Here is a 14,219-nt window from a genome sequence, read left to right on the forward strand (position 1 = left end):
AGCCGCCAAATGACTTTTGGCCGGATTTATTTTGAGGCCATATGTTTCCAACGCTTGTATCACTCGTTGTAGGTGAGACATGTGTTGGGTCCAGGAATCGCTATAGATGACTATATCATCGATGTATGCTCCGGCATACTCTTCATGGGGACGTAGGATTAGGTCCATGGCTCTTTGGAAAGTAGCCGGAGCGCCATGTAACCCAAAGGGTAACACTTTAAATTGGAACAGGCCATCGGGTGTGGAAAAGGCGGTTTTCTCCCTGTCTTGGGGTCGCAGGGGTATTTGCCAGTACCCTTTACAGAGATCAAGGGTACTGATATATTGAGCGCGTCCAATCCTTTCTACCATCTCGTCTACTCGGGGAAGTGGATACGTGTCGAATTCAGATATTTTGTTCACTTCCCGGAAGTCAATACAAAATCGTACCGAACCATCGGGTTTTGGCACTAATACAATTGGGGAATTCCATTCACTTATGGACGGTTCAATTATGTCCATCTGTAACATTTTATGGATTTCCTCCTTAATCGTCTGTCGCCGGGCCTCGGGTATCCGATACGGCCGGAGTCGTACCCTTTTCCCTGGAGCTGTCTTAATAGCATGTTCTACGAGGGATGTTCTCCCGGGGGTGGTGGAGAAGTTATGATTAAGAGGGGAGAGGATGGAGATCAATTCCTCTCTCAATTCTGGGTTTAAGGTGGCTTCTATGCACTGGACGAATATCGGGGACGGGTCTTCTACTCGGGCCATACCTACTGGTACCGGGCCTTCCCATTTTTCAGTAAATTAATATGGAAGACTTGGGACACGCCCCTTGTCGGATCGAGGTCTATCCGATAGGTTACTGGGGTTACTTGTGCAATCACCTTGTACGGGCCTTGCCATTGGCCTAGTAGTTTGTGGTCTGAGGAAGGCATTAAGAGCAGTACTGAATCCCCCACCTTAAAGGATCTCTCTTTCGCCTTTTTATCGTACTGTTTCTTTTGATTCCCCTGAGATATCTCTAGATTGTTGTGGACTATAGTTCGGATGTGGCCAAGGCGGGTTCTCAGGGCGGACACGTAGTCCACTAATGGCCTGCTATTCTCCACTTCGTTCTTCCATTTTTCTTGGGCCATCTCCAGCAAGGTTCTTGGCTGGCGTCCATAGAGAAGCTCAAACGGGGAATAACCCGTGCTTTTCTGCACTTTACATCGAATTGCGAATAAGGCTAGGGGTAGCATCTCCTCCCATTTTCGCGATTCCAAATCGGATAATTTTTTCAGGGTGGACTTGAGGGTGGCATTGTACCGCTCCACTAACCCGTCTGTTTGCGGGTGGTAGGCTGCGGTTTGATTTTGGTTAATCCCTAGTTGGACACATACTTGTTTCAGGATCTTGGACACAAAGGGGGTCCCTTGATCCGTAAGGATCTCTTTCGGGAACCCTACTTGGGAGAACACCTTAATCATGGCACTAGCGATATTGGTAGCGTTGGGGCGGCGTAGGGCAATTGCTTCCGGGAAACGGGTGGCATAGTCGACAATGACCAGCACGTATCGACACCCGCTCTTGGAGGGCAATAAGGGACCAATAATATCCATCCCTACTCTACTGAATGGTTCGTCTATGATGGGCAAAGGCCGAAGGGGAACAGGGGGGGTCTGTATCTGCTGGTTTTTTGGCATATCGGACATTCCCTACAGTATTTTCTGATTTGTTGGTAAATGCCAGGCCAGTAAAAGCGTTCCATGATCTGTTTTTCTGTTTTGTCGGCCCCAAAGTGACCCCCCAACAAATGACTGTGTGCCAGGAACAGTACTTTCTCTCGGAATGGTCCTGGTATTAACAACTGTGGATGCTGAGTAGGAGTTCCTTTTCTATACAGTAATCCTTTTTTGATGAAAAAGTTGGGACCTACTCGTTGGGGTTCCTCGCTGTCTATAGCGGAGTTCCAGGCTTCTTGCAGTGCTGGGTCTTCCCTTTGTGCCGCATGGAATTTCCGATCTGCTTCCCACGGGTTATCCACCGGGACGGTGGGTAAAGCCATGGTGGGTTTCCTTTTTTCTGCTCTCTTTTGTTTCCTGGTTTTCCTTGGCTTTGAGGGTGGCCACTCCGGTTCCTCCTCCATCGAGAACGGGGCTGTGCTCCACCAATCCTTTTCCGACTTCGTGGAGTTGTGCAACATTTGGGGTAGGTTCGGATAATCGCTTCCCAGAATGATTCGTTCCGGCAAAGTGGGTATGAGACCCACCTTCAGGGAAGTACCTACGTCTTTTTGGTGTTGTATCTGAACGTTAGCAGTGGGATACTGTTTCGTGTCTCCATGCACACAGCGGATAGCCACGATGTCCCCACTTGGTTGTATGCTGGGTTCCCAATCTTGTGGCCTAACCACACTCTGGCGACAGCCCGTATCCGCCAAGGCCATAGCGGCTTGTCCGTTTACTTTTACCTGGCAGTGATAGGGTGGCGCTTCTTTTGTGGCGTACGAACAGTAATAGTTACGAGCTACTCCAATTTCCATCGGCTCTTCCTTTTGGGGGCAGAACCTCGCAATATGACCCATTCCACCACAGTGGAAACACTGGGGTCCAGGGGCGGGAGGTCGTAGAATTGGGGTACCGGGTACGAGGGTAATGTGTTCGGGTTTTTTTACAGGAGGTCGAGGGGGTCTATGGGTAGCGTGTCCTCCAGGCCTCCATGGTTGGTCTTCTCTCCCCTTTTGTACTTCTTGTGCCCGGCTATAGGCACTGGCTATTTCCACGGCGGTCTCTAATGTGAGATGGGCCTGCTGTCGTACCCATTTTTGGATGGGCGGATGCAGAGAGGATAGGTACTGTTCTAAATAGATCTTCGCCATAATCCCGTCTTTATCGGTGGTGGCGGGTTTTATCCAGCGATCGGCCATATCCTTCACCCGAAAATACAGTGCCCTAGGAGTTTCCTGAGGACCTTCTTTGATGTGCCACAATTTGATGCGATACGACTCGTCGTCTATTCCTAAACGCTCCATGATACATTGTTTGATATCTGCATAGGGCACGGTTCCTTGAACGGTGGCAGCTTGGTATGCTGCCTGGAGATCGCCGGAAAGGAGAGGACCCAGATACTGACCCCACTTGTCCGCCGGCCAGGCCGCTGCCGTGGCTAGGCGCTCGAAATTGTTAAAAAAGAAATCAGGGTCTTCCCCGGGCACATAGCGCTGGAGAACCATAGATGGAAGAGTGGTAGGCCCTCGCTGATGTCCCAACACTTCTGTGAGTTTATCCATGGCGGCTCCATGGGACTGGCTTTGTCCGGTAAGAGCCTGTTGGATCTTTCCTCGATCTTCCTCCACCACAGTAAGGAACCTTTCCATGACTTTCCCGAGATGTTCCTGGTTCTCGGCCATCTTTGCCAAAGCCGCCTCCATGTCTCCTTTGGATCCCACTTCTGACACCACCTGTGGGAGGGCGGGTCGGATATACAGACGCGGAGGCTGAATATTTTTTCCAAGTGAGAATGATTTATTGTCAGACAGGCCACTCTTTACTATGGGGGTTGGAAAGGTATCGGTTCTTGTTCCCGAAGAGGTACTGGGGTAACGCTGGTCGTCGTCTTCTTCCTCAAAGCTGGACCTCAAAGGTGTCTGCTTCGCTTCTTCGGCCGTGGTTGGTTCCTCCCGAAGGCTCATGAAAGGAAGAAACAGTGGGCCGTCAGTGTCAGATTCAATTAGATTTAGGTGTTATTTTACCCGTCACCTCACCCGTGTTTCTATTTGGGTTGGTCCTGTTACTGGGAACACCGTGCCTCAGCTTTGTGGTGTAGGATGAGACCGACAGTAAGGGGTGTTTAGACCTCCCCAGTCACACAATAACTGGGATGATTCAGCTCACACGAAGAAAAGAAAAGGAAAAATAGACCAAAAGGTCGTGTAGGGATTGGTACGCTTTGTGAGGAGGAGTTTGTCCGGTTTCTCGAGTTAAAAGATCCGCCAGACACACTTGGTGCTCAGGGAAACCACGGAGAGGTGCTCAGGACAACAAAAGTGCAGGGAAGAACAAACTAACAGTGCCCTGGGGTCCCGCCCGTGCCAGTTCCGCCCTCCCCACCCTCAGTGTCCTCCCTCCGCCCTCTACCCTACCGGCCTTTCCCCTGGAGTTTCGTCACTCACCCGGCCCCGCCGCAACTCTCCAGAGCTGCGGCCACTCCACAGCCTCCTCCTGGGGACACCACCAGTCCTCGCTCCAGAACTCCTCCGGCTCCTCTGCCTCGATCTCGTCCTGGTCTGGTTCGCGGTCGTTCTGCTCCTCTTCTCTCTGCTCCACTCGCGTCGTCCTTCGGCTTCCTCCTGCTCCGCTCCGAGAGAGCACGTCCTGGTTCAGGTCTCCTATGAGTGGTGGAGCCGGACTGCTTCCGGGGTTAGCCCCTCCCTCTTGCCGCGTCAGGTCTGTCTGTAGGAAGAGAGGAGAGGGGGGTGTGGTAGACGGACGTTTCGGAACTGCGTCCCTAGACCTCCGCTGTCCCTCTGGTGCTCGTATTCCCCGTAAACCAGGTGAGAAAGGGGTTGGACATCGTGGCCCCGGCCCCACCTCCTCACAGAAAGTAAAATTGGAATTGGACAAACTTATTGACGCCCACATTATTGAGCCTGTAGAAGCTTTTGAATGGATTTAGGTGTAGCCAGGTGAGCTAATGGAAAAGTTTGTTTATGTGTGGACTTAAGAGGGCTTAACAACAACATAATTGTGGACCAGTTTACAGTACCACGCATTGATGAAATGTTGTCACTCACTAGAAATGCCAATTGGTTTTCGACCTTGGATTTTTCTGCTGCATACCACTCAGGTGGTACTGGATCCTGGCAGTAAACACTGTGCAGCGTTCTGCATGCCATTTGGTCTTGAGTCTGCAGCAGCGGTTTTCCAAAGACTCATGCTGCAATTATTTGGACATATTAATGATGTAAAAAAAATCAGGATGACATACGTATCATGGGGAAGAGTAGGAGACAACATGGTGAGTATTTTAAAAGAAAAAGGGCTTACTGCAGAAATCAATAAATGCAAATTAGCAGAGGTCATTGTCACATATTTATATAATGAAATTAGCGATAAAGGTATTAAACCCAAAGAGAAATTGGTAGGGACTATTAGTAAAGCACCTTCACTGAAAAACAAAGATTAACTTTGTACATTTTTGAGGTTAGCGGAGTTCATCTCAAAATTTGTAGAACATTTTTCAGAAAAAAACAAATGTGATGCGCATGTTGCTTAACAATAAGAGCAAGATTGAGTGGTCTCTTCAATGCCAGAAATCCTTTGTGGAAATAAAACAAGCAGTTGGCAGTGCACCCACATTGCAAGGTTTCAATCCTACTGTGAAAATGTTTGTCACAATGGATGCAAGTGGGAAAGGGTTAGGGAGTGTACTTACAATAAAAAAATAGGAATGGTTGTGAAGTGGTTATTGCTTTTTTGGCTAGGTCACTGACACCCATGAAGGAGAAGTACTCCGTGATAGAGAGTCGTTCACTTGTGGGTGGGCATTTGAACATTTTTGTAAATTCTTGTGGGGTAGAAAATTCATTGTCCGCTTTGATCATAAGCCGTTGAATAAATTGTTGACTACGGAGGGTTTATCTAGAGCCTCTGCACATATTGCTAAACTATCCATGAGGTTACAATATTTCTTGTATGAAGTACAATACGTTCCGGGAAGGAAAAATGTTACAGAAGTTTTTTTGAGCAGGACATCAGTATCTCTTAGGGAAGTACATAATAACCCTAGGAATGAAGTACACGTGGTGGGGATTTTTGTTATTGGAGAAAAAAAAAGTTTGCGGAAGGTTGAATGGATAGCAGCGTACAAGGAGGATGATGTCTTATTTTTTTTTATCTTTTTCTGCACGTTTTTGAGGAGTAGACTGGAGACCTTGGGAAGATACCTAATATTCTAACATGTCAACATTGTAATACGTTGCTTGTGGTTTCTGTTTGGAGATTTTCTTGAGATGGGACGTCAAGTTTGGCATGTTTACCCAAAATTCCTTGGTGTTGGCATCAGGCTGTGCATTGTCACAGAAGAGAAGTTGTGGATTTGGCAGGACGTGTTCTAACCGTTTGTAATTGGTGATACGGAAGGTGAGAACAGCTGGGGAAGGGCTGTTGGTGAAGTGCCGAGTGATTCCAGCAGGAAAGGAAAGCACCATTTCTCTGGTGATCTTCACAATACATTTGTTTAGATTAGCGCCTTTGAAGTAGGCATTGACTGTCTCTGTGAAGGCAGCTGCCCCAGGGAGTGTGTCCTGGTCTCCCATTGTTAAAGGGCTGGGTCCTTGGGAAGATCCAACTGTGTGTGTTGTTTCCACACTCAGCGAATTAGTCGACGAGATGGAAGAAGTGCTTTCCACACGAGCTAAAAGTGCTACTGGAGGAGGACTGGCAGAGTGAATAGGAGGATTAAATGGCCTTGGCACATCGCCTACTCCAAGTTTTCCTGGTGGTAGCTTTGGATGAGAAGAAGGGTGAAGAGGTGGAGGAGGAGATGAAGCAGTGCTGCAGGAACTTAGAGGTGTTGCTGGGCGAGCAGGTGAAGAAGAACCACTTGCGGTACCAGTGCTGCTGCCAGAGTTGGGTCTGGGAGATGACACCACTGTTCTGTAGGTGGGAGGTGGGGGAGGGGAAGTTGTAGCTCTCTGTTCCAGTCCAAACATTTTGGGAGAGGATGTTAATTCAAAGACATCATCTTTGGAAGCCAGATCCAAATTTTTATTTTGAACATCTTCTAGATTAAGTGGAGATAGAATACTGTGGAAGGATTCAGCAGGTGGAGAGGTTACAGAGTTTTCCTGAGTTGGTGATTCCAGAGTTGGGGATTCAACTTTTTCACTTGGAGTCAACACTTTTGCTTCATGTTCTGGAGATTGGTCGGAGAAACGTATCCATTTGTCTTCCTCATGAAAAATAACTGATTTGAGGGATAATACAGGCCCAAAAATGTTGTCCAAATCAGTTATTGATGAAAGTTTATCCCTTTTGTCCTCTGCTGCCTGTCGGTCTATTCCAAGTCTGGTGGGTAATTGGGAGCCGGTTCTTGGTGGTGATGCAGGAACATTTTTAGGAAGTGGTGGAGGGGTTCCAGCTGGAAAAGGCTGTGATGTTATCATTGGAGACTCTATGCTAGAGGTAATTGATTGAACAAGACCCCCTATTTCAGGTTCACCTAAAGAAACTTCAGATTTTTCTTATTCAAAGGCAGAGTCCAGTGGTGGTCCAAATAGTGGTTTAAGGAATATATTTTCAACTGGTGCAATTTTGTTTTCTGCCTCAATAGGTGGTGTTGCACGTCTGGGCCTTGCAATTTCTTCACCGGATACGTTTCCTTTAAATGTCGCCGGGCGGCGCCTCTGTGATCAGCAAAAGGGAAGAGAGAACATATACATATCGTTCCCAGTCAATTTCTGCATAAAATTCATTTGGGGCTCCATTTGCTTTCTTATCGCCATCTCTATCTGGTGATCCTTGTGAATCGGTGTCCTTTTCTTTCTTTCGCATTCCAAATGCTTTTCGTGTATGTTTTTTTAGTCCTTCCATCATGATGGTAGAATCACATTCCTCAGTATCCGCGAAACCTTAAAAACCAGTGCAAAATCATAGCCTCCATGCCCTCGTTGCCGGTGGAGGAAGCCGCTCGTGCTAAGGCGGAGGAGAGGCAATGGTCGGATGCTGCTGCTCCACCGCTCGCATCAGCTCCAGGAGCAGGTGGAAGGATGCTGAGAGGAGGCGGGGAAGAGGGAGCAGGCAGCCCTCACCTAGCTCACACGCCCAAAGCTGCCAGTGCATACGCCCGGCATAGACACAGAGTAAGGACTCGTCCCCGCTAGAGCAGCCTGAGGATGATATATTGAATTTGGTCAAGACTAAAGTTGTGAGTGATTAGGGAGATTGTGTGAAGACAGAGCTCCTTGGCGAAATGAAAGCATTTTGGGAGATTAGAGATGAATTGGGATTGGAAGGTATGTTTGTGGTAAGGGGTGACAAAGGTATTCCCCTGTGCAATATCAGGAACAAGATTATGTTGTGCCATAAAGGACATGCAGGCATTATGCAACATTAAAGCATTGTATTGGTGGCCTAAGATCGATGCTGAAACAGAGAGATTTGTAAGATCTGCATGGAATGTGAAAGAGCTGACAAGTCTTTGAAAACATTCAACCCTCCTTTGAGTTCATTGGGGTGCCCCAATTTGCCCTGGGAGGAAGTGGCACTGCATATAATGGGTCCAATAGTGTGGAACAATGGAAGTAAATATATTTTGGAGTTAATTCATTTGTTCTCTAAATGGTTTGAAGTAGAAGGGGTGGAAAAAGTGGATACTAAATTTGTTATTGAATTAAATATTTTTGAGATAGGGTTTTTCTTCATCCGTGCTTATGGACAATGGTGTCCAATTTAAATCGGAGGAAATTAATATGTTCATAGAAGTTGCTGGTATTACACAGACATTCACAGCACTTTATCACCCTATGGGTAATGCTGTTGTGAAGAGGGCTGACAAATATAAAAGGTATTTTGCAGTTAGCTAGTCTAGGAAGGAACAATTGGGAGAATGAATTAAGGAAAATGGTTTGTGCACGTAGCGTCACCATTTATGAGGCAGTACAAGAAAGTTCTTTTGGCATAATGAGAATACGCAGGCACACTCTAAAGCTAATCCGTGGTGGATTAGTAGAGGTATAAAAGTGTCAAGGAATGCTGAGGAAGTTAGAAATTGTATTCTGACATCCCAGGAAAGGAACAGGATGCAATTCAATACTAAACATGGAGTGTGTAGCATTGACCTGACATGTGAAATCTGCTAGGACGGTGCCTAAGGGCCAAGGTAAGTTTGGCAGTCTGGTTAGGGTTGTGAAATGAATGGAAAATAGAGTGAAAGTGGAAGATGGCAGTACTTTTCACATGAGTAGATTGGATAGGGTTAGAGAAATTTGGCATGGTGTGCATGAACCGGACCTAGATGGAACACAGTCTTTTTGTAATAAGTACTTTTTAAAAAAAAATTTTTTTTTACTGATGGTGGATTGATAGTGTTGCTGATGGTGAGGTTAAGGAGAGTGTCACAGATCAAGAAGTGCAAGAAGTAGGGGGTGTTGTGGTGAACAAGGAGAAGAAGCAGGAGGTATCAGAAAGTGTGGAGATGTGACAGAGGTGAATAGTGAAGTAGTGGATGGTGGTGATCAGAGTGGCTGCACAGAGGACAGAAGGACAAGTGCCTTTGGCAGGAATATAAAGAAACCTAAGAAGATTACCTTTGCAGGATTAGATGTGTTGCTGTTAGCTGGATATATTGTATGTATCTGTATCCTTAAACTGTATATAGTTGTTTCTATTGTTCTATTAATTTGTTATGTGTAAAGAGAAGGGATGTGTACTAATGAGGTTGCTTTATATAATTATGTAAGTAACAAGCAAGTATACAACAAAAGAATTATGAGCGCGAAGGCTGACTATTTCAGACAGCAACTGGATAAAGCGGCAAACCGCCCAAGAAACTCTTCGAATTGGTCAAACAGCATTCAGTTGTAGGTCCAAACCACTCTGATCCTGGTGGCAGCTCTCCCTCCTGCGATAAACTTGCTGCTTTCTTCACTGAGAAAGCAAGACTCATCACCATTGACCTTGCCTCTAAGAAGGCTCTATTGCCTTCCTCCAGTGACAGATCACCTCTTGACCTCTGTGAAAAACGCAGTTCTACTAACCTGAACATCAAGAACAATGCGTCCTGGAGCAACTTTACCCTATTTAGTGAAAAAGACATCACCAAGATCCTTCATAACATAAACCCATTGTGAGGCGGCGCATAGGCGCGACAGCACGATACCTGTATGTCGAGGGTACCAGCCTGGAGATCGTCTGCAATCCCTACCGAAACAGTGGGAACCTCCTCCGACCCCGATAACCCCACCCCAGTGTCATGTGTCCCTCCAGGAGCCAGTCCCGAGGCGGAGTACAGCAGAAGTCGTCACGACTGACCCCGGAACAGGAAGCACTAGACCGGAGAAAAGACCGAGGAGATCCGAGGAACGGCGTGACACTAGAGGAGAAGAGACAAAGGGAAAGGAGCAGGCGAGCCGGAGCGAGAGAGAAGCGGAGGAAAACGACGACTGAGCGGAGGACGTGGACGGACCTGAAGCCGAGGATGAGTGGAGTGAGGATTGGTGGAGCCCACCGGAGGACGCTGGAGAGCGGCCGCATCCCTGGAGGGTTGCGGCGGAGCCGGTGAGTCCAGCAATACAGAGAATAGGGGGGGAAAGGGCGGCGGGTGGTTGTATAGTACCGGGGGTGGGGTAGGGAGGGGGGCGGTGTATAGCACGAGGGGCACAGATCATAACAAACCCGGAATCACACTCTCCGTCCTCTTGCACCACCTACCTTTGGTTTTCTTTTTGTTAGGCTGCTCATAGCCACCTATACCCAGGCCCGTGGCGACCTATAGATCTTACGTCCCTCATCCCTAAAAGCCCCTTTGGGAGTCTTACTCTCACTTTGGCACGTATCCTTTTGTTTTGTGCACCAACCGGGTGAGGTGACTGGTGTAGCTAAAGCGTAGTGAAAATAGCTGACGGCTCCTCTTCTTGTCTCTCCCCTCTGCGTGAGCCTCCGCAAGCCCACCCTGTTGACAGGAACAGCTATCACGGAGAAGAGTACCATCGCGAAGAACAACCCCAAAGAAGCAGAAGAAAGAGAGAAGTCACGAGAGGAAGAAAGGAGTCCACTGTATATAAATCACCCCGTGAACCTGTTGACTTGAATAAAAACCCTAACGATTGCACATTACATCCAGCCTCCGTGTCTGTGTATCCGGCCTGCCCTTCCCCCACGCTCACAGGTGGTGTCAGAAGTGGGATCCGCCGGAGACATGGAGGCTGTGATCAGACAAATGGCGGACAGCCAGGAGAGCCTGGGAAAGGCCATGGAGAGGTTCCTCACGGTGGTGGAAGAGGATCGGGACCGACTACAACAGACGATAGCCGGCCAGAGGCAGACGCAGGAAACGGCTCTAGGAAAACATGCCGACGCCATCAGTCAACAGAGAGGGACCACCACACTCCCCTCCCTTGTCCTCCAGAAATATGTGAGTGGAGAAGACCCAGACTATTTTTTTAACAACTTTGAAAGAATGGCACTGGCAGCCGCATGGCCCGCCGATAAGTGGGGACAGTACCTCGGACCTCTCCTCTCAGGAGACCTGCAAGCCGCCTACCAGGCCACCAATATACAGGGCCTCGCCCCGTATGAAGACATAAAACTGTGTATTCTCGAACGCTTAGGGGTAGATGAAGAAACCTACCGCATGAGATTGCGACAGGCAAAAGAAGGCTCTCAAGAAACACCAAGGGCACTGTACTTCCGAGTACGAGACTTAACCGACCGTTGGCTCAAACCGTCCACCTCCACTAAGGAGGAGATTATGTCTAAAATATACCTCGAACAGTACCTCGCCTCATTACATCCCCCATACAGAGATGGGTACGTCAACACGCCCACCTCACATTAGAGACTGCGGTTGAGATTGCCAGCGCCTTTAGCCGCGCGCACGAGCTGCAGAAGGGACGTGACGACACCCCCTGGAAACCTGGAACCAGCGGAACCCACCGACCCAGCCGAACCCCAACGCCCGTATCCCGGAGACCGGACCCTATCACTATAGTACCAGGACCTCCTCTCCTTAGAGCCCCTGTACCCGGCCCTAAATGTTACCACTGTGGGGGACTGGGACACATAGCCCGCTTCTGTCCGCAGAAAGAGGAGCCTATGGAAGTTGGCTTCACCCGGAACCTGTACTGCTCCCAACAAGGGAGGCCGCTACCACCATATCGCTGTAAGGTGCAGATAAACTGAGAAACTGTAACCGCCCTGGCAGATACTGGGTGTCTGCAGAGTGTTCTACGACCACAAGACCTTAAACAAAAACCCAAGACCATTGAGGGGTCCGTAGCTATACAGTGCGTCCATGGTGATACCAAACACTACCCTACTACCCAGGTTCGCATCCAACACCCAACTGACTCGGGGTCCTCCCTGAAAGTAGGTCTCTTCCCCCGCCTGCCCGAACAGCTCATTCTTGGGAATGATTATTCCCTGTTGGGTAATTTGATAAATGAGACAACCCCTAAAGCAAAGGACTGGTGGACCGAAGCTCCCTTCTCCCAGGAAGAGAATCCCGGATGGCCCCCTACCAAAGAAAAGAAGAGCCGTAGACAGAGGAGAAAAGAAAAAGGGGTCTTCCCGATCCGGATCGAAGAAAACCCCTGGGAGACAGACCGAGACTTTTATGCCACCCAAAGAGAGGACCCTGTCTTACAAGAAGCCTGGAGCAAAGCACTAGAAAACGACGACCCTCTCCAAGTAGGTCCCTTCTTCTTTAAGAAAAACGGGCTATTGTATAGAAAAGGGGGTCCTACTCAACCTGCACAATTATTGGTTCCCGGTCCCTTTCGTGAGAAGGTACTATACCTCGGCCACAGTCACCTCTTGGGGGGTCATTTCAGTGATAAAAAAAAAAACGAACAGGCCATTCTGGAAAAGTTCTATAGGCCAGGCATATATCAGCAGGTCCGTACTTATTGTCGGAGTTGCCCCATATGTCAAAAGAACTGTAGATACAAACCCTCCCGTGTTCCCCTACGACCCCTTCCCATTATTGACGAACCCTTCCACAGAATAGGGATGGACATCATAGGGCCATTACTACCGTCCAAAAGCGGGTGCCGGTATGTCCTTGTCTTAGTGGACTACGCCACCCGTTTTCCAGAGGCGATTCCCCTAAGACAGCCAGACGCCCCTAACATAGCCAAAGCTATGATCACTGTATTTTCCCGAGTGGGGTTCCCCAAGGAGGTCCTCACAGACCAAGGGACCCCTTTCGTCTCAAAGCTCATGAAACGGTTGTGTGACCAGCTGGGCATAAAACAAATACGCACCGCGGCGTACCATCCACAGACCGACGGGTTAGTGGAGCGGTACAACGCGACCCTTAAAATGACACTCAAGAAACTCCTCTTCCTAGAAACACAAAGGTGGGAAGACATGCTGCCCCTCGCTCTGTTCGCCATCAGGTGTAAGGTCCAACAGAGCACGGGTTACTCACCGTTTGAACTCTTATATGGGCATCAGCCCCGTTCCTTTCTAGATATGGCCAAAGAGGCCTGGGAAGCCGAGTCACACCACGCGAAGCCCCTACTTGAATACGCAGACAAGCTTAAAACCCACTTGGGCCAGGTCCGCGCGATAGTCCGCCAAAACATGGACGACGCCCAGACGGCCCAGAAAAAACACTATGACAAGGGTGCCAAAGAGAGGTCCTTTCTAGTGGGAGAGTCAGTGCTGCTAATGATGCCCTCATCAGACCACAAAATGTTGGGCCAGTGGCAGGGTCCATATACCATACTTGATAAAGTGACCCCGGTGACTTATAGAGTTGAATTAGATCCAACCCGGGGTACTTCCCAAATATATCATGTGAATCTCTTAAAGAAATGGGTAGGGCCTCTCCCCATCTTGAGCGGTCATGAGCATGTGAGACCCTCCCTGATGAAACAGTGTATCGATCGGGACCTGCCTGTCGAGTTGAAAGAGGCCCTCCTAGACACTCTCTGGTCCCTAAGGGAAGTCTTCTCCCTGGCCCCGGGGAGAACCACTGTCGTAGAACACAACATTAACACCCAACCCGAAAAGAAAGTGCGACTACGGCCGTACCGCATACCCGAGGCACGTAGGGCCACGATTAGGGAAGAGGTTAAACAAATGTTGCAAATGGGGATAATTGAACCCTCCAAGAGTGACTGGAACTGCCCTATCATCCTAGTCCCCAAACCCGACGGCTCAGTCCGTTTTTGTATAGACTTTCGCGAAGTCAACAAGATTTCTGACTTTGATTCCTATCCTCTCCCAAGGGTCGACGAAATGATAGAGCGCATAGGGAAGGCCAAATACATCAGCACCCTTGACCTTTGTAAAGGGTACTGGCAAATCCCTTTACGGGGGCAAGACAAGGAAAAAACGGCGATTTCCCCTCCTGACAGGTTGTACCACTTTACTGTATTGCCCTTTGGGTTACACGGCGCCCCCGCGACTTTTCAGCGAGCCATGAACCTAGTGTTACAACCTCATGAGCAGTACGCGGGGGCCTACTTGGATGACATTATCATTTACAGTGACACATGGGAGCAACACCTCCTACACCTCCGTAAT

General features: G+C 48.7%; 1 pseudogene; it reads right to left on the bottom strand.

The window, feature by feature from the left end:
- Positions 1-5,848: 5,848 nt before the first annotated feature.
- LOC146833481 (SH3-containing GRB2-like protein 3-interacting protein 1) lies at positions 5,849-10,427 on the bottom strand (annotated as a pseudogene).
- Between the last annotated feature and the right edge of the window lie 3,792 nt (positions 10,428-14,219).

This window comes from Triturus cristatus, chromosome 4_2 (genome assembly GCF_964204655.1).
Source record: "Triturus cristatus chromosome 4_2, aTriCri1.1, whole genome shotgun sequence".
NCBI lineage: Eukaryota > Metazoa > Chordata > Amphibia > Caudata > Salamandridae > Triturus > Triturus cristatus.